The sequence below is a fragment of the Triturus cristatus genome, chromosome 5_2 (assembly GCF_964204655.1).
Source record: "Triturus cristatus chromosome 5_2, aTriCri1.1, whole genome shotgun sequence".
NCBI lineage: Eukaryota > Metazoa > Chordata > Amphibia > Caudata > Salamandridae > Triturus > Triturus cristatus.
In genome coordinates, this window is record NC_140588.1 from 861,208,687 (window position 1) to 861,228,613 (window position 19,927).

Here is a 19,927-nt window from a genome sequence, read left to right on the forward strand (position 1 = left end):
GCGGGGAAAGAGAGAGAGCGAGGCAGCGCACCCCCCGGGGAACGCTTGGACTCCGGTCGGGAGCCGCAAGTGTGTGTGACCTGGGGAGGCGTGCAGGAGGAGTACAGGAGTGCTTCGAGCTCTCTCCCGCTGCACCGCGTTATATGCGCTGAGTCCCCGAGCGGCCCAGACCTGTCCAGCAGGACAGGGGCCACCCCTGTAAGTCTTTGACCATTGTCTCTGCTGTTGGGGCCTAGTGGGGGCCCGAGTTGACCACACAGATTGCATAACGAACCACATTATTATTGCATTACGAACAACCTGATTCTTGCATCGCGAATTGCATTATTATTGCATTACGAACTGCCTGATTCTTGCATCATGAACTGCATTATTATTGCATTACGAACTGCCTAATTCTTGCATTACAATTCGCATTGTTATTGCATTACGAACTGCCTGATTCTTGCATTAAGGACTGTCCTATTATTACATAACGAACCGCATAGCATTACATTAGGAATGCATTGGACATCGTAAATTGATCATTAATACCGCAAGACCCTACAAGTGATTGCTGGCCTAGTATCCAGCTTAGTGAATTATTACAAATACGCATATGTTGGTTTTCTATCGTTTGGTCTCATCGCATTCCTTTTTATAAAGATACTGTTATTTTTATGAAACCAGTGTGGTGTCCATTTGTGGTGTTATCACTGTGTTACTGGGAGTGTGGTTTTAAATACTTTACACATTGCCTTTGGGATAAGCCTGGCTGCTCGTGCCAAGCTACCAGGGGGTGAGCAGGGGTTATCTAAAGGTGTGTCCCTCCTTACCCTGACTAGAAGCAAGGGTCCGTATTTGGACTAAGGTACCTACCTCAGCCAACTAGAGACCCCCAGTTCTAACAACCCCTGAAAAAGTGGTGGGGCCAAACTTAGAAGAATAATTTACTACTGAAAAAAATTGTTAAGTTTAGCACCATACATAGCTGTATTTAGTTATTTATTCTTCATTAAGCTAAGCACAATCATGTTTTGATAGATAATACTCAAACATTGTTGAGTGACACAGAGGGCCTGATTCACAAGGTTGAGTTACACTTTGGAGTAGGTTTTCACTTGTAGTTAATTACTATCAGTATACACAGACTATGAGTGTAAACTTGCTACAAAACTGCAAGTTACATGTCTCTACCAGCAGATTGATGAAATTGCCTTACTCTTGTTTAGGTGGCTGATTTTCCTCTCCAAAACAATCCCTGACTCTCCCTTAATCTCTCGTACACCTACTTAGTCCCATCCCCTTTCGTGGTAAGTCTGCCCCTTTCCCCATCCACTCCCCTGTGTCCCTCCGACATTTGCTACTAAAATCCATACTTGCATGTGCACCAGCTCTGCAGTCGGGGCAGATAACTTTACACGTATAAGTATAGGAAAATTTCCACTTTGTGGTATGTTTTGTGGTACTACAAAATGTAGTACAAAGTGCAGTTTTTGAATCAGGCTCAGATTGCTCAATATACTATGCACCATACTGAATAAAATATCATGTGACACATGACTGGCTACATTCTTCATAGATTTGGTATCCCCTGAAGAAGAGTTCAGATGAACATGAAATGCATCGGGACTACCTCCAGTAATTCTGAGGAGAACCACAGGAACAGTAAAAACTGCATTGGAAAATAAAAATATTTTGATTTTACACTCCTTGCAAAGAATTTATTAACTATTTATCTATCTGCAACTTTTCCAACACCTGTATGCGCACTAAGTAGTGCCCGGCTTCCAACAGCCAGATTGAAGGTAAAGTCAACTGATGATACATTAGAAAGTACCTTTGCGGCTTACACAGTGTGGCTGGAGGCACACCACAATCACAGTTTCAAATAAACAAGTGCATCAACTAATATGTTCACATGGGTGTGATACATCTAGGGGGCTACTACATTGACACTCTTTATTTTGTAAAACATTATTCTTAAAGTCGATATAGTTGATCCTCCAGAAGATATAAGGATGACCATTATTGTTCATAGTGCTCACCTTGGTGGACTTGGAACGAAAAGTTAAGTAAAAGACAGTTAGTGGTGCCCAAATACAGATGTCTTAATCAGTAATTGTGCTAGGAAGTGTCCTGACTCTTTGAATTTTGATGAGCATATGAAAACACATTATGTTCCTTTGACCTCAATGCAATTATTAGATTTATCTTGGCAACATCTAGCTTTGGATTTGTTGGGAACTTAGAATGTAATTTCTACTCATTTCAAATACCCAGTTGATTTAGTAGACCATTTTCCTAAATGGGTTGCATGGAAATTTACAAACGAACACACTACAAGGGATTGTGTTTTTAACTAATTGTTTTCTACATAGATGGTTTTCCATGTTCTCTAACTACTGGCAATGCTGTTCGGTTTTTATCAGATAAAATGCAGTTGTTGCTACAACAGCATAGCATTATTAACAAATGTATACCTTACATTATATTGAAAACATTTTGTGGAAAGAATTGACAAAATCATTTTTAAATCCTTACTGATGGCTTTTTGAAAGAATATGTCTATTGAAACAGTTTTACAGGAAAGGATAAGAGTGCATCATGGAACTTCTTATTACACTAAGGGATACTCACCTCTGTCAAGTTACAAAATTGCATTCCTCTATCTGAAAAATACCCAGCATTGTTAACACAGCTTAGAGAAGTATGCATTGATACTTAAATGCATGAGTAACTACAAAAACACATTGACAACAAATGTAGAGAAAGTGCTGACACGATGCAAAAGCATTTGAAATGCTTTTGGTCTTGCATTTACAAGAGTTAGAGATATTTGTGTTGCAAATGACAGTGGGGCTGATTCACAAAGTAATCTGAGACAAAAGTCTAACTTTACAACTTTTGGTGTTCACAGAGATCATTTACGAGTCTTATCTTTACGTTTGCAGTCGGGCAGGAATCTGCGCACCCGGGTCGTACTCTCCGCACCCAGGCCGTACTCTCTGGCTCAGGCCAAACTCTCTGGCTCAAGCTGTACTCTCCGGCTCGGGCCGGAGGAAGTGTAATCAGTGGCCCAGAATGCAATTGTTACAAAAGGGAACATTAGGAATATGTGATAAATGGTAGAGGAGGTCATTAAAATAGGTTTGGGCAGGAAAAAGGGTGTGGCCAGACACTACATCATATCACCGAAAAGTTTGCTCCTTTGTCGACTTTATCACTCTCAGAAGGGAGGGGCAGTAACGTGGCCGGATTCAGAGTGGCACGTCATTTAATTGTAATGTGTTTAGCAAACAATGTCAATTCATAGCCAGTCAGACGTGCACTGGTGAGGTGCTGTGTCTTAGTCTTATTCAAAAGTGTATTTACAGCATGGGGTACCATGACTGTGAGATCTGTATCCAGTACAAGTTCAGACGATTGTCTAATTGAAGTGGCCACAGCCGCAACCGCTCTTAGACAATTTTGGTGGGCTCTTGTGACTGGATCAAGGACAGCAGAGAAATAAGCACACACCCATTGCTTATATCCAAATTTTTGTGTTAAAACAGAAAGCGCGCAACCAGCCATCTCATGGACGTACAACACAAACGATTTATTATAATCTGGATTGCCAAGTACTGGAGCCGAGCAAAGTGCAGTTTTCAATTGCTCAAAAGGCTGCTGACAGTCAGGCATCCAAGGCAAGGGCTCATGCACTTCCTTAGTCGTTAGTGCAAGCAAGGGTATGATAAGTAGGGAATAATTAGGTATCCACTGCCAGCAGTAGGAAGTGATACCTGTAAAAGCATGCACATCTTTTTGAGTTTGTGGAACAGGCATTTAACAATGGTGCTAATGCGCTCAGGGGTCAATCTCCTACCCTCCTTTGACAGTAAGTGACCTAAGTAATGGCCTCCTGTAGACAATGCTGGAATTTAGAAAAAGAAACCTAATGGCCATGATGAGCCAAATGCAGCAACAATTTAACAGTACTATCTCTGCAACCTTGCTCTGTGTCGGAAGCGATAAGGAGATCGCCAACATACTGCACCAATACATTACCTGTAGGAAGCGAAATGGAATCCAATTGACTCTTTAAAGCCTGACTGTAAATACTTGGACTCTCAGTATACCCCTGAGGAGCTTGACAGAAACTAAATATTCTTCCAGCTAGGGTGAACCCAAACAGATATCTGCTATCAGGATGAATAGGAATACTAAAGAATGCACTTTTCAAATCAATGACAGAAAAGAATTTAGCAGTGGAAGGAATTATTGTCAAAAGTGTAATAATGTCTGGGACCACTGGAGATTGAGGAATAACTATTTTGTTAACTTTGCGCAAATTAATTACAAAGCTATAAACATCTTCATTATCATCAGGGGAATCTGAGGGTGTCCGTTTAAGAATTGGAAGAATGGGACTATTACAAATATTGGCAGATGTCTCCTCAACCACTTGATCAAGAATAATTTGCAATAAAGCTCGCTCTCCAGCCTGTGGTACTTTATACGGGGGATACGAGGCAAAACATCATTATCTTTAACCTGAATCGAAATCTGTGGGATATGCAGCAGTCCCACATCTGTATCACCCATCGCCCATAAAGTGGATGGTATATCAGCAAATTCAGCAGGAAGAGGGAGAGACAGGCACTGTCTAGTACTTACATTTAGGCCCATCATCATATAAACACCTTCCGGGTGCATGCAATTTTCTTTAACAAGTCTAAACCCATCAAATTTTCACCACAATTAGATGTCAACAAAAATGGGGAATCTACAGTGAAAGGACCAATAGTGAATGCAAGGGGTCTTGAAATGGGGCTCACTACCGGTACACCAGAAAAACCTACCGAAACATTATTATGGCCAGACAGAGCCGCCCCAGGGACCATACTATGAGAAACTGAACTTTTCGTCGCTCCTGTCTCCACCAAAGATTCCTTAGTCGAACCTTGCAGTTCTGCTGTTAAATAATGACCACGCTGGTTTATATTTATCAGAACTGGTCCCTCACTCTATCCCTGGCTATCCCAGCTGTAAGACATTCCTGTCACTTCCTCCATAACATAGTCATCATGGTAGGTCATCAAAGTGATTATCAGACGTACCCTCTGAGGCTGCAGCATTCTGAGCCCTATCAGCGCCACCTGCTCCATGACCCCACCTACAAGAACATCGTCCTCTAGGGACCGCCACCTTATGCAAAAGCACAGGGCACTCGCTATGCCAGTGACCCTCCTCTTTACAATAAGCACACTGATTTGGCCCCAGGGGTGTCATATTCGGCTGCCTACTCGTATGTGGAAGCTGTCAGGCAGAACCAACACGTCCTCTGGCATTCCCTCTAAAAGCTTGCTGCAACAACACCTTTATTATTAAATTTTTATGCTTTTTCGCTGTCGTTTTCTTCTCCTCATTGTCTCAATGTTCATAATATTGAGCCATATTCAAAATAACAGAAGGGGAAGAGGTGGCCCAGGTACTCTCAGAAGCCTGCAATCGAGCCGCAATTTCAGGAAGAAAATTAGAGACAAATCTATTAACAAACAACCGAACACCTCCCTCAATGGGCAAATAGACAAAATGTAGCAATTTCAATAAAAAGATCTTATTAGCCCTTATAGAGCCTTGGTTGAGAAGTGCCCATTCCACTGCTTCTAAAGCTTCATTTTAGTATATAATGCATTGACATCAATGGTACATAACCACCAGTTTTCGTTAGGATCTGTGCTCAATGCGGTCAACATATTAAAAAATAACGTGGTGTCTTTAATGTGTCACCCCCATTGTTGTACGATGGGTTGAAGAAAAAATCCAAATACTTTTCAATTGGTTCTGAAATAGATCCGCATGCTGATACTATTTGTCTGGAAGGTGGATTGGCAAAATATTTGTGTATTTTAGGAAGCTTATACAACTGTGGTCTACGTGGATACTCATTGTACAAATACTTGAAAGTATTGTTGTTGCTCTAACCCATTTTCAATGCTTTGGTTAAAATTTGTTTGAGGATGGATTGACTGGAGTTCAAACTGCTGAATATTGTAAATTATGGATGATACAGCACAATATTGAGTACAACAGCCAATACAGAAATTGGTGCAATATGATCATAGCTCGTAATCATTGGAAATATATTGAATGATACGTTGATGTGATTTGAAAAACATCCTTGTTTTTAAGTTAAGTGGGACTGGCAGCCGGGGAGTGGTTTTCTGCAACTGACAAACTTATTTCTGTTGAATTCCACAGTGCCCATTCAGACACGGCTCCATTGACTGGGACGCACACTGTGAAATAGATACTGAAAATTACAGCATCACTTGCAAAGGAGTGCACCGAGGTAACATAGTACAACCTTATATAGTTTGACACAGCAGGGTAGGAATTTATCTGATATAATACATTGCACCCAATTATTATTATTGCCTGAAAATGGGCATGGTGATTATTGCACTAAAATCTGCATGCCCCATTATTTACTGGGCACTTTCAAAAGTAAGTTTGAGGCATGTTTGACGTGCCAAAATGTTTGTGGCCGAGGTGTGGTTTGTTTTCTTTAAAACAAGTATAACCCTTGCCCAACTTTACATATCTGGTATTTGGCATTAGTTCGAACACAGTACCCAATTGCCCACTCCTTCCTCCCTCTGTTGTGTTCGGAATATCATCGCCTCTCCATGAAACAGATCCTTGTCCATATGCCTCTCTCACCATCTGCCATGTCAAAAAGGGAACCAGCTCTCGTTGAATTTCTGTAATTGTGACTGAGTTTATAAATCACCCTTTCAAAGTCCACAGCCTCATACAAATCCTCAAACTACTGAGTGTATGATGGGACTTTAGTGGACTTCCAAAATCTCAGTATCTCCACTTTCGCCACCGCAGTTTACAGCCAGCTCTTTACATGGAGTGTCAGTGCGGTGATGGAGAAATCATGCAAAAGTACTGTCTGCGTTTGAAATGTCAGGGGCCCTTGCATTCCCACTTCAATTTTCTCTAATTGAGTTTTATCGGAGTCCAGCGCTATTGGGGCAAAATTTTAAAGCAGCTGTATTTCAACCTTGCCTCGCTCAGGCCTCGGTCATGGTCCATCAGCGATTGCTCCAAGTCTTCATCGTCAAATGTGATTGCGAATCAAAAATCAAAATTACTTTATTCGGTAGCTGAAAAAGTTGACCATAAAAGTACATATTCCTAAATCATTACAGTTTAAAATATCAGTTCCAACAATCATTAAAAACCATATCATAAACGTTACAAAATAGATTTACGGTATTTAAAAATATGTTTTAAAAATACAGTTACTGAAGCGATAATTAATTCATTGTCTAGCGACTGCAGAAAGTGAAACGCTGATTGAAATTGTCTCAGACCTGAACTTTTTTAAATTGGAATAATCCACATTTTTCTAGGATTGGAATAAAATTTACAAAAAAACATATGTGATGTCGATTGGGTCGAGACATCGTCACAGGGACATTTACATAAAATTCTTGACCAATCATTTGGCGCAGGAAAACTCAAGCTTCTGTGTGAAATATTCAATCTGAACCGAGTCAACAAAAATCTGTCATAGTCATTTGTTGTCAAGGTAATATAAGTTTGTATACCTGTAGTTGTATAAATCATGGAGAAGGTTTGGACCGTGGACTTCTTTGTTTCTATGATGTTTCTAATCTCGCCCAAGTTTCGTATACAAATAGCTTTGAAATCTTTCCCAGAAACAGTACACAAAGCTTGCGGTTCTCTATAATATTCAGGACGGCCTAATTTGGTCAAGAAAATTCTCACATATTCTAGCCATCTTATCCGCCTAACTCCTTCCAACCCCCTAACATCTTTTAATATGAGGTGGTTAAAAGCCGTCTCCTCTGAAGTGCACACTTTGTGCCATAGGAGGATAGCTTGAATCTTTATTAAGTCCTACAAATAGAGCATACCCAGTTCTTGAATGCATATATAATTTGATGTACTATCTGGGTCGCCAAAAAGTGTCCTGAGGAACTTGTTTTCAGCAGATTGCAAAATGTTCACATTTACGTAGCCCCCTATTCCTGCTCCATAATAGGCAATAGCCACACATTTAGCTCTATAAATCTGTAACATTTCATAGGGGCATTGTCTACCTAGTGTCCTGCTGAAATTTTGCAGAGCCATCAAGGATTTAATAAATAAAAGTCTTCTGGCCTTGATCGCTTGGGACCAAAGTCCTGAGTTGTCAAATAAAATTCCAAGGTAGGAAAAGGTTGTAACGCTATCTATTGGCTTGGATTGTATAAAGAGGGTTTTTATCTTCCTTTTTAAACCGGTCCCGCAGTTCATAGTGTAAGTTTTCGAACAGTTGATGGTAAGTCTCAAACCTGACATGTAATTAACAAACGTGTTAACAACGTTCTGCACTGCATTCGGAGTGCGGGCCATAAGGACCGCATCATCCGTATACATAAAGGCTGGTATAGGCCGGGATGAAGCGGCTCGTAGATCCTGACACTCCTTGACCAAGACAGTTTCTAGGTTGTTTATATAAAGTGAAAAGAGGAATGGGGCTAAAATGCACCCTTGTCTTACTCCCCTCATCACTTTAAAGTGCTTAGAGCACTCCCCCCTCCCATACCGAACCCTAGTCCTTGCCCCTGAATATAACTGCCTTAAAAAAGTGACTATTGTGGCTTGTTCTCCCATTTCCTCTAAAACCAACCAAAGCTTCTCATGATTAACACAGTCAAATGCTGCTGTTAAGTCCACAAAGGTTAAGTATACATTTTCCCTTTTGGCCTTGGTATAATGTGTAGATTTAGGCCCTGTTCGATTGTACCCAAGCCTTTTCGGAAGCCATATTGGAGATCGCTTAAAATTGACTTCTTTCCGCCCATATCTGTAACCTATCTAGCAGGACTCGCCCCACTATCTTGACTGTGGAGTCCAGCAGGAAAATTGGGCGGTAACAGGCTGGGTTTTCCCTATCGCCTTTTTTAACCCCTTCGATGCTCATGACGGAGCGGTTCCGTCATGAGCATCGGCTGAGCTGTGCTCATGACGGAACCGCTCCGTCATGAGCACAACCCCTGGGGGAAGCGCTGGCGCTCCCCCCCTGGGGCATCGATCGTGCCCCCACAGAGGGGGATGGCAGCGGAAGAGTTTCCGCTGCCACCCCCGAGCCCCCCCACGCTTCCTGATGACGTCAGCGCGCACAGCGCACGCCGGCGTCATCAGGAAGCGTTGGACGCGCTGGAATTCATTTCTTCCAGCGCGTCCAACGGGGAGGGTAAGTATTTGGCTCCGGTGTGGCGGGGGGGGGGGAAATGCGAGGCCTTGAGGCATCGGGGGAGAGGAAAGAGTATTACCTCTCCCCTGATGTCTCAATGCTGGGCATTCCTGTCCAACGATCGCGCACAGCGTCGCGATCGTGGAGCAGGGATGCCCCACTAGACGCCAGGGATTTGTATTTCGGCATTTGGGGGGATATTTTTTAACAGACTTTTCTGCCCCCCCGGGGGCAGATCGGTCCACTTTCGGTCCGTTTCTGCCCCCAGGGGGGGCAGAAAAGCCCACTAGCCACCAGGGATTTATTTATTGTTGTATGGGAAGCGACCCCTTGGGCAAGGGTCGCTTCCCTGGGGGATATTTTTTGAACAGACTTTTCTGCCCCCCCTGGGGGCAGATCAGTCCACTTTCGGTCCGTTTCTGCCCCCAGGGGGGGCAGAAAAGCCCACTAGCCACCAGGGATTTAGTTATTGTTGTATGGGAAGCGACCCCTTGGGCAAGGGTCGCTTCCCTGGGGGATATTTTTTGCTCAGACTTTTCTGCCCCCCCTGGGAGCAGATCGGTCCACTTTCGGTCCGTTTCTGCCCCCAGTGGGGGCTGAAAAGCCCACTAGCCACCAGGGATTTATTTATTGTTGTATGGGAAGCGACCCCTTGGGCAAGGGTCGCTTCCCTGGGGGATATTTTGTGCTCAGACTTTTCTGCCCCCCCTGGGGGCAGATCGGTCCACTTTCGGTCCGTTTTTGGCCCCGGGAGGGGCAGAAATGCCCACTAGACACCAGGGAAGTAGTGTAAATAAAAATGGAAGTGACCCCTTTTGCAAGTGTCGCTTCCAGGGGGCAATTTTTATAATATGTATTTGGCCCACCCGCCCCGGGACAGAGTAGCCTTTTTTTTCCTGCTGTTTTCTGCCCCACCTGGCACATAACCCGATTGACCATTTGGGTAGTTACATAGCATGTTGTAATGTTTATTGTTATATTTTTTGTGAATTGCAATAGTAATGTGTTTTTTTTTACTTTTTTGTTCTAGGTGAAGGCTTTTGCTCTTTTCAGTTTGCCGTGTTTCTGGCGGTTCTGCTGTTTGTGTAGTTTGGTAAGAGACTCTTTTTTGTACAATGTAAATGTGTTTGATTTCGCTGCATGAATTTTTTTGCAAATGGTGTAATACTAGCAGTATGTTTGTTTTTTGAGTGTCAAAAACTTTTTGCATTGGTGCTCGATGTGTATTTTGTTGTCTTGTGAGTAATTTGTTTTTTTTTTCTTCTATCTAGTTTGATATCGTTGGTTTTTGCTGTGTCACTGCAGAGTTGGTTTCTGGTGAGTGCAGCTGTCTCTTGTAATTGGATTGTATAGTTTTTGAGTACATTGATCTTTGTGATAAAGGTACACATTTCTTTACTTACTTGGTTTGCACATTGTTGGTTGTTGGTTGTTGTTGACTTGTTTGTGCAGTCTTCTATCTTAGTAAGTATAATGGCTAGCCGCAGGATTACTGCTCAGCGGGTTGTTGGTTTGCTGTTTGAGTCTTCCTCTGATATTGGTTCAGAGACTGACTCTGCATCTGAGGGAGAGGAGGCAGGGGACGATTCTGGCAGTGAGTTGTCTCTCCGTATGGAGTCATCGGATGATGAAGATACTCTTAGTGCGGATGAAGTGCCTGTGTTAGAGGCGGAGACTGATGTGCCGATAGTGCGGCAAGAGGCATCTGGGCTGCAGCCTGGGGCTGCAAGGCTTCCCGTTGGTGTAGTGCGGCAAGGGGCATCTGGGCTGCAGCCTGGGACTGCAAGACCTCCCGTTGGTGTAGTGCGGCAAGAGGCATCTGGGCTGCAGGCTGGGGCTGCAAAGCTTCCCTTTGAAAGTGATGACCTCTGGGTTGCCCCTGGCATGGTGCAGCCGGCATTGCCAGAGTTTACTGGTGTTCCAGGGTCTAGAGTGAATACTGAAAACTTTTTGCCGGTCAATTTTTTTCAGTTGTTTATGGACGATGTGTTTTTTGCAGAGATTGTTGAGCAGACTAATTTGTATGCCGAACAGTTTTTGAGGGACAACAGTGCCAGTCTTAAGCCATACTCTAGAGCTACCCGGTGGACTCCCACAAATGTTGAAGAGATGAAGAAGTTCTTGGGTTTAACTTTTTTGATGGGCTTGCTAAGGAAGCCATCAATGTCTTCATATTGGTCTAGCAGTCCCTTGATGGCAATGTCTATTTTTCCGGCAGTCATGACTCGTGACAGGTATTTGCTTCTGCTTCAGAGGATGCATTTTGTTGATAATGGTTTAGCGTTGCCACGAGATCACCCTGACTGTGACCGTCTTTTTAAGATTAGGCCTGTCCTTGATCACTTTGTTGATCGATTTTCTGAGATTTATGCCCCTGGGAAAGAAATTGCAGTGGATGAGTCTTTGGTGTTGTTCAAGGGCCGCTTGGTTTTTAGGCAATACATTCCTAGTAAGAGGGCACGCTATGGAATAAAGATGTATATGCTGTGTGACAGTAGGACTGGATATGTCTTTAATTTCAGGGTGTACACCGGTAAGGAATCTAGGTTTAACCTCCCTGGTTGTCCGTCCACTTTTGGAGTGACTGAGAAAATTGTTTGGGAACTTGGAAGAGGATTTTTTAACAAAGGCCACCATTTATATGTAGATAACTTCTACACTGGTGTGCGGTTGTTCAGGGAATTGGCCAAAGTGGACACTCTTGCTTGTGGCACAATCCGCTCTAACCGTAAAGTTTTCCCGAAAGAACTTGTTTGTCAAAAGCTTGTGCGGGGACAGTGCAGTGCGTTGCGTTGCCAGGAGCTTCTTGCTGTGAAGTTTACAGACAGGAGAGATGTCTACATGCTGACTACCATCCATGATGAAAGCACTGCACCTGTGACTGTTTGGGGTCAGGTCGCTGAAGCGCGCAAACCTGTGTGCATTTTAGACTATAATAGGCACATGGGTGGTGTTGACAGAGTAGATCAGAGGTTGGAACCTTACACTGCTCTTCGTAAGGCTTACATTTGGTACAAGAAGTTGGCTATCCATCTTTTCCACTTGGCAATGTTTAATGCTTTTGTTGTGTTCCAGGATTCTTGCCCTGAGTCAAAGATGACTTTTGCTAAGTTTCAGGAGTCTGTAATAGGCAGCCTTGTTGTAGTGGAACAGGCAAGTGTTCCTAGAGTTGGACTGGTGGAGGATGTTGCTAGATTGAAAGAACGCCACTTTCCAGATCACATTCCTCCCACACCCGCAAAATATTTTCCCAGTAGGAGATGTAGAGTCTGTTGGCGAAAAGGTTTGCGGAAGGAGAGTCGTATGTACTGCCCCGACTGTCCTTCTCATCCTGCACTGTGTCTCTCTGCTTGTTTTAGAGCGTACCACACACAAAAGAATTTTTGGGAGGATTCTTGAGTGGTAAAGTGAACTGCCTGGTCTGTATTCTTTGGATAATTTGATTCTGTTTCAAGGTTGGTGTTAGTGCAATGTATTTAGTTGCTGATTTTCTGTTAGAAGATTTGTATCTATTTGCAATTTGTTTGTGTTTTTATTTTTTTCTAAAAAAATCCTAAATGTGATGGCGGTGTGTGTAGTCTTGCGCTTGGCTGTTGGTGTGTGTGGACTGGCACTTGGTTGGTGGTGTGCGTGGAATGGTGCTTGGCTGGCGGTGTGCATGGACTAGCGGTGTGCGTGGACTGGTGCGTGGCTGGTGGTGTGCGTGGACTGGAGCTTGGCTGGCAGTGTGCGTGGAATGGTGCTTGGCAGGCGGTGTGCATGGACTGGTACTTGGCTGGCGGTGTGCGAGGACTGGTGGTGTGTGTGGACTGGTGCTTGGCTGGTGGTGTCCGTGGACTGGAGCTTGGCTGGTGGTGTGCGTGTACTGGAGCGTGGCTGGCGGTGTGCGTGGAATGGTGCTTGGCTGGCGGTGTGCGTGGACTGGTACTTGGCTGGCGGTGTGCGTGGACTGGTGGTGTGTGCGGACTGGTGCTTGACTGGTGGTGTCCGTGGACTGGCGCTTGGCTAGCGGTGTGCGTGGACTGGTGTTTGGCTAGTGGTGTGTGTGGACTGGTGCTCTGCTGGCTGTGTGTGAGTAGTGACTTTCTGCTGGTCACTACACACACTGCTAGCTGAGTGCCACTCCACGCAATCCATCAGCCTGTGTAGTTGCTGTGTCTGGACTGTGGGCGTGTGAAAGTGATGGGCCCTTGAATGGCGCTGTGTGCTGGTGTGAGTTTTGTTATGTGATGGGCCCGCCGCTGGTGGTGTGAATGGTTTTGTATGTCTCACGAGTATGAAAGGTGTATGAATGGCCTGTAAAGAGGTTGTGCCTTGTCGTGGCTTTACAGCTCACGAGCTGTGAGTCAATGGTTCAGTTTCTCGCCCTTTCAATTATTACCAGTTCATTTCATTTCTGTGAAATCACTTGCTAATACAATTGTATCTGCTGAACCATCACTCACCCTCGTGCCAAATCCAACCAGTATGTGTGTGTGCTTGCGGATTAGATGGCTGTGCAGTAAAATTTGTCTTTCTGAAGCAGGGTGTACCTTGTTCCTTTTTGGTGAATTTTGTAATGTGTTGCTTTTGTGCCAGGTGGTGCGAATGGTCTTGTTTGTATCACGTATGAAAGGTGTGTGAATGGCCTGTAAAGTGGTTGGTGCCTTGACGTGGCTTTACAGCTCACGAGCTGTGAGTCATTGGTTTGGTTTTTTGTGAATTTAATTATTGACAGTGCATTTCATTTTTGTGAAATCTCTTGTTAATAAAATTTAATACACTGAACCATGACTCGCCCTCGTGCCAAATCCAACCAGTATGTGTGTGTGTTTGAGGAATAGATGGTTGTGCAGGAATCTTTGTCTTTAGTTTCTCTGCCAAGGTACACTTTCCATGCAAGAATAACCCACCAACTGTATATATTGTCGAAAACCCATGGGAGTTCATGGTGATGTCTCTCTTGTGAATTCAAAAAATATTTTTATCCCCAATGTCCTGCAAACCTCAAAATGTCTGCCACATTTTCTTTGCAATATTATTCCAAAATTCTCACGCTGTAGGAACAATAGTTAATCTGGTTTTGCAAGGGGGGGTAACTTTGGTTTTTGGCCCGGTGCTCGGCGGCCATCTAGGGAAACCTACCAAACCCACACATTTCTGAAAACTAGACACCCGGCGGCTTCCAAGGAAGTATGGCTTGCGTGGATCCCCCAACGTTTCCTTACCCAGAATCCCCTGCAAACCTCATTTTTTGCTGAAAAAAATCACTTTTTTCACACATTTTGGGGTGGGAAAGTAGTGGCATCACCGGGCTCACACAAATTTACCACCACCCAGCATTCCCCCAGGTCTCCCGGTAAAAATGGTGCCTCACTTGTGTGGGAGGCCCAAGTACCCGCGGCAGGCAAGGGCCCAATACGTAGTGAGGCGACATCAAAATGGCCTATCGCAAAACCACCTGGTTTTGCAAGGGGGGTCACTTTGGTTTTTGGCCAGGTGCTCGGCGGCCATCTAGGGAAACCTACCAAACCCATGCATTTCTGAAAACTAGACACCCGGCGGCTTCCAGGGAGGTATGGCTTGCGTGGATCCCCCAACGTTTCCTTACCCAGAATCCCCTGCAAACCTCAATTTTTGCTGGAAAAATCACTTTTTTCACACATTTTGGGGTGGGAAAGTAGTGGCATCACCGGGCTCACACAAATTTACCACCACCCAGCGTTCCGCCAGGTCTCCCGGTAAAAATGGTGCCTCACTTGTGTGGGAGGCTCAAGTACCTGCGGCAGGCAAGGGCCCAAAACGTAGTGAGGCGACATCAAAATGGCCTATCGCAAAACCACCTGGTTTTGCAAGGGGGGTCACTTTGGTTTTTGGCCCGGTGCTCGGCGGCCATCTAGGGAAACCTACCAAACCCACACATTTCTGAAAACTAGACATCCGGCGGCTTCCAGGGAGGTATGGCTTGCGTGGATCCCCCAACGTTTGCTTACCCAGAATCCCCTGCAAACCTCAATTTTTGCTGTAAAAATCACTTTTTTCACACATTTTGGGGTGGGAAAGAAGTGGCATCACCGGGCTCACACAAATTTACCACCACCCAGCGTTCCCGCAGGTCTCCCGGTAAAAATGGTGCCTCACTTGTGTGGGAGGCCCAAGTACCCGCGGCAGGCAAGGGCCCAAAATGTAGTGAGGCGACATCAAAATGGCCTATCGCAAAACCACCTTGTTTTGCAAGGGGGGTCACTTTGGTTTTTGGCCCGGTGCTCGGCGGCCATCTAGGGAAACCTACCAAACCCACACATTTCTGAAAACTAGACATCCGGCGGCTTCCAGGGAGGTATATCTTGCGTGGATCCCCCAACGTTTCCTTACCCAGAATCCCCTGCAAACCTCAATTTTTGCTGAAACAATCACTTTTTTCACACATTTTGGGGTGGGAAAGTAGTGGCATCACCGGGCTCACACAAATTTACCACCACCCAGCGTTCCCCCAGGTCTCCCGGTAAAAATGGTGCCTCACTTGTGTGGGAGGCCCAAGTACCCGCGGCAGGCAAGGGCCCAAAACGTAGTGAGGCGACATCAAAATGGCCTATCGCAAAACCACCTGGTTTTGCAAGGGGGGTCACTTTGGTTTTTGGCCCGGTGCTCGGCGGCCATCTAGGGAACCCTACCAAACCCACGCATTTCTGAAAACTAGACACCCGGCGGCTTCCAGGGAGGTATGGCTTGCGTGGATCCCCCAACGTTTCCTTACCCAGAATCCCCTGCAAACCTCAATTTTTGCTGAAAAAATCACTTTTTTCACACATTTTGGGGTGGGAAAGTAGTGGCATCACCAGGCTCACACAAATTTACCACCACCCAGCGTTCCCCCAGGTCTCCCGGTAAAAATGGTGCCTCACTTGTGTGGGAGGCCCAAGTACCCGCGGCAGGCAAGGGCCCAAAACGTAGTGAGGCGACATCAAAATGGCCTATCGCAAAACCACCTGGTTTTGCAAGGGGGGTCAATTTGGTTTTTGGCCCGGTGCGCGGCAGCCATCTAGGGAAACCTACCAAACCCATGCATTTCTGAAAACTAGACACCCGGCCGCTTCCAGGGAGGTATGGCTTGCGTGGATCCCCCAACGTTTCCTTACCCAGAATCCCCTGCAAACCTCAATTTTTGCTGAAAAAATCACTTTTTTCACACATTTTGGGGTGGGAAAGTAGTGGCATTTCGGGCTCACACAAATTTACCACCACCCAGCGTTCCCCCAGGTCTCCCAGTAAAAATGGTGCCTCACTTGTGTGGGAGGCCCAAGTACCCGCGGCAGGCAAGGGCCCAAAACGTAGTGATGGGACATTTGGGATAGGCAATGTTGATGTCACCAAAAATTGAGGTTTGCAGGGGATTCTGGGTAAGGAAACGTTGGGGGATCCACGCAAGATATACCTCCCTGGAAGCCGCCGGGTGTCTAGTTTTCAGAATGCGTGGGTTTGGTAGGTTTCCCTAGATGGCCGCCGAGCACCGGGCCAAAAACCAAAGTGACCCCCCTTGCAAAACCAGGTGGTTTTGCGATAGGCCATTTTGATGTCGCCTCACTACGTTTTTGGCCCTTGCCTGCCACGGGTACTTGGGCCTCCCACACAAGTGAGGCACCATTTTTACCGGGAGACCTGGGGGAATGCTGGGTGGTGGTAAATTTGTGTGAGCCCGGTGATGCCACTACTTTCCCACCCCAAAATGTGTGAAAAAAGTGATTTTTTCAGCAAAAATTGAGGTTTGCAGGGGATTCTGGGTAAGGAAACGTTGGGGGATCCACGCAAGCCATACCTCCCTGGAAGCCGCCGGATGTCTAGTTTTCAGAAATGTGTGGGTTTGGTAGGTTTCCCTAGATGGCCGCCGAGCACCGGGCCAAAAACCAAAGTGACCCCCCTTGCAAAACCAGGTGGTTTTGCGATAGGCCATTTTGATGTCGCCTCACTACGTTTTGGGCCCTTGCCTGCCGCGGGTACTTGGGCCTCCCACACAAGTGAGGCACCATTTTTACCGGGAGACCTGGGGGAATGCTGGGTGGTGGTAAATTTGTGTGAGCCCGGTGATGCCACTACTTTCCCACCCCAAAATGTGTGAAAAAAGTGATTTTTCCAGCAAAAATTGAGGTTTGCAGGGGATTCTGGGTAAGGAAACGTTGGGGGATCCACGCAAGCCATACCTCCCTGGAAGCCGCCGGGTGTCTAGTTTTCAGAAATGCGTGGGTTTGGTAGGTTTCCCTAGATGGCCGCCGAGCAGCAGGCCAAAAACCAAAGTGACCCCCCTTGCAAAACCAGGCGGTTTTGCGATAGGCCATTTTGATGTCGCCTCACTACGTTTTGGGCCCTTGCCTGCCGCGGGTACTTGGGCCTCCCACACAAGTGAGGCACCATTTTTACCGGGAGACCTGGCGGAACGCTGGGTGGTGGTAAATTTGTGTGAGCCCGGTGATGCCACTACTTTCCCACCCCAAAATGTGTGAAAAAAGTGATTTTTTCAGCAAAAATTGAGGTTTGCAGGGGATTCTGGGTAAGGAAAAGTTGGGGGATCCACGTAAGCCATACCTCCCTGAAATCCGCCGGGTGTCTAGTTTTCAGAAATGTCGGGGTTTGGTAGGTTTCCCTAGGTGCCGGCAGGGCTAGAGTTCAAAAACTACAGCTAGTCACTTAGCCAAAAAAGGGTCATTTTTCACTGCAAAATTGAAGTGTGACCACGTTGCGTTTTGCGCCGTTTCCTGTTACGGGCACTAGGCCGACCCGCACAAGTGAGGTACCATTTTTCTCGTAGGACTTTGGGGAACGCGGGGTGGGTGGAAATTTGGGGATCCACGCAGATTCCAGAACTTTCCATCCCAGAAATGTGGGGAAAATTTGTTTTTTTTGTCATTTTTTTACGTTTGCAAGGGATTCTGGGTAACAGACCATGGTGGGAGGCAGTCAAGTCACCCCATCCTGGATTCCCCTGGGTGTCTAGTTTTCAAAAATGTATAGGTTTGCTAGGTTTCCCTAGGTGTCGGCTGGGCTAGGGTTAAAAAACTACAGCTAGTCACTTTGCCAAAAAAGGGTCATTTTTCACATCAAAATTGAGGTGTGACCACGTTGCGTTTTGCGCCGTTTCCTGTCGCGGGCACTAGGCCGACCCGCACAAGTGAGGTACCATTTTTCTCGTAGGACTTTGGGGAACGCGGGGTGGGTGGAAATTTGTGGATCCACGCAGATTCCAGAACTTTCCATCCCAGAAATGTGGGGAAAATGTGTTTTTTTTGTCATTTTTTTACGTTTGCAAGGGATTCTGGGTAACAGAGCATGGTGGGAGGCAGTCAAGTCACCCCATCCTGGATTCCCCTGGGTGTCTAGTTTTCAAAAATGTATAGGTTTGCTAGGTTTCCCTAGGTGCTGGCTGGGCTAGGGTTCAAAAACTACAGCTAGTCACTTTGCCAAAAAAGGATCATTTTTCACTGCAAAATTGAGGTGTGACCACGTTGCGTTTTGCGCCGTTTCCTGTCGCGGGCACTAGGCCGACCCACACAAGTGAGGTACCATTTTTCTCGTAGGACTTTGGGGAACGCAGGGTGGGTGGAAATTTGTGGATCCACGCAGATTCCAGAACTTTCCATCCCAGAAATGTGGGGAAAATGTGGTTTTTTTTGTCATTTTTTTATGTTTGCAATGGATTCTGGGTAACAGACCATGGTGGGAGGCAGTCAAGTCACCCCATCCTGGATTCCCCTGGGTGTCTAGTTTTCAAAAATGTATAGGTTTGCTAGGTTTCCCTAAGTGCCGGCAGGGCTAGGGTTCAAAAACTACAGCTAGTCACTTTGCCAAAAAAGGGTCATTTTTCACTGCAAAATTGAGGTGTGACCACGTTGCGTTTTGCGCCGTTTCCTGTCGCGGGCACTAGGCCGACCCGCACAAGTGAGGTACCATTTTTCTCGTAGGACTTTGGGGAACGCGGGGTGGGTGGAAATTTGTGGATCCACGCAGATTCCAGAACTTTCCATCCCAGAAATGTGGGGAAAATGTGTTTTTTTTGTCATTTTTTCACGTTTGCAAGGGATTCTGGATAACAGACCATGGTGGGAGGCAGTCAAGTCACCCCATCCTGGATTCCCCTGGGTGTCTAGTTTTCAAAAATGTATAGGTTTGCTAGGTTTCCTTAGGTGCCGGCTGGGCTATGGTTCAAAAACTACAGCTAGTCACTTTGCCAAAAAAATGGTCATTTTTCACTGCAAAATTGAGGTGTGACCACGTTGCGTTTTGCGCCATTTCCTGTCGCGGGCACTAGGCCGACCGGCACAAGTGAGGTACCATTTTTCTCGTAGGACTTTGGGGAACGCGGGGTGGGTGGAAATTTGTGGATCCACGCAGATTCCAGAACTTTCCATCCCAGAAATGTGGGGAAAATGTGTTTTTTTGTCATTTTTTTACGTTTGCAAGGGATTCTGGGTAACAGACCATGGTGGGAGGCAGTCAAGTCACCCCATCCTGGATTCCCCTGGCTGTCTAGTTTTCAAAAATGTATAGGTTTGCTAGGTTTCCCTAAGTGCCGGCAGGGCTAGGGTTCAAAAACTACAGCTAGTCACTTTGCCAAAAAAGGGTCATTTTTCACTGCAAAATTGAGGTGTGACCACGTTGCGTTTTGCGCCGTTTCCTGTCGTGGGCACTAGGCCGACCCGCACAAGTGAGGTACCA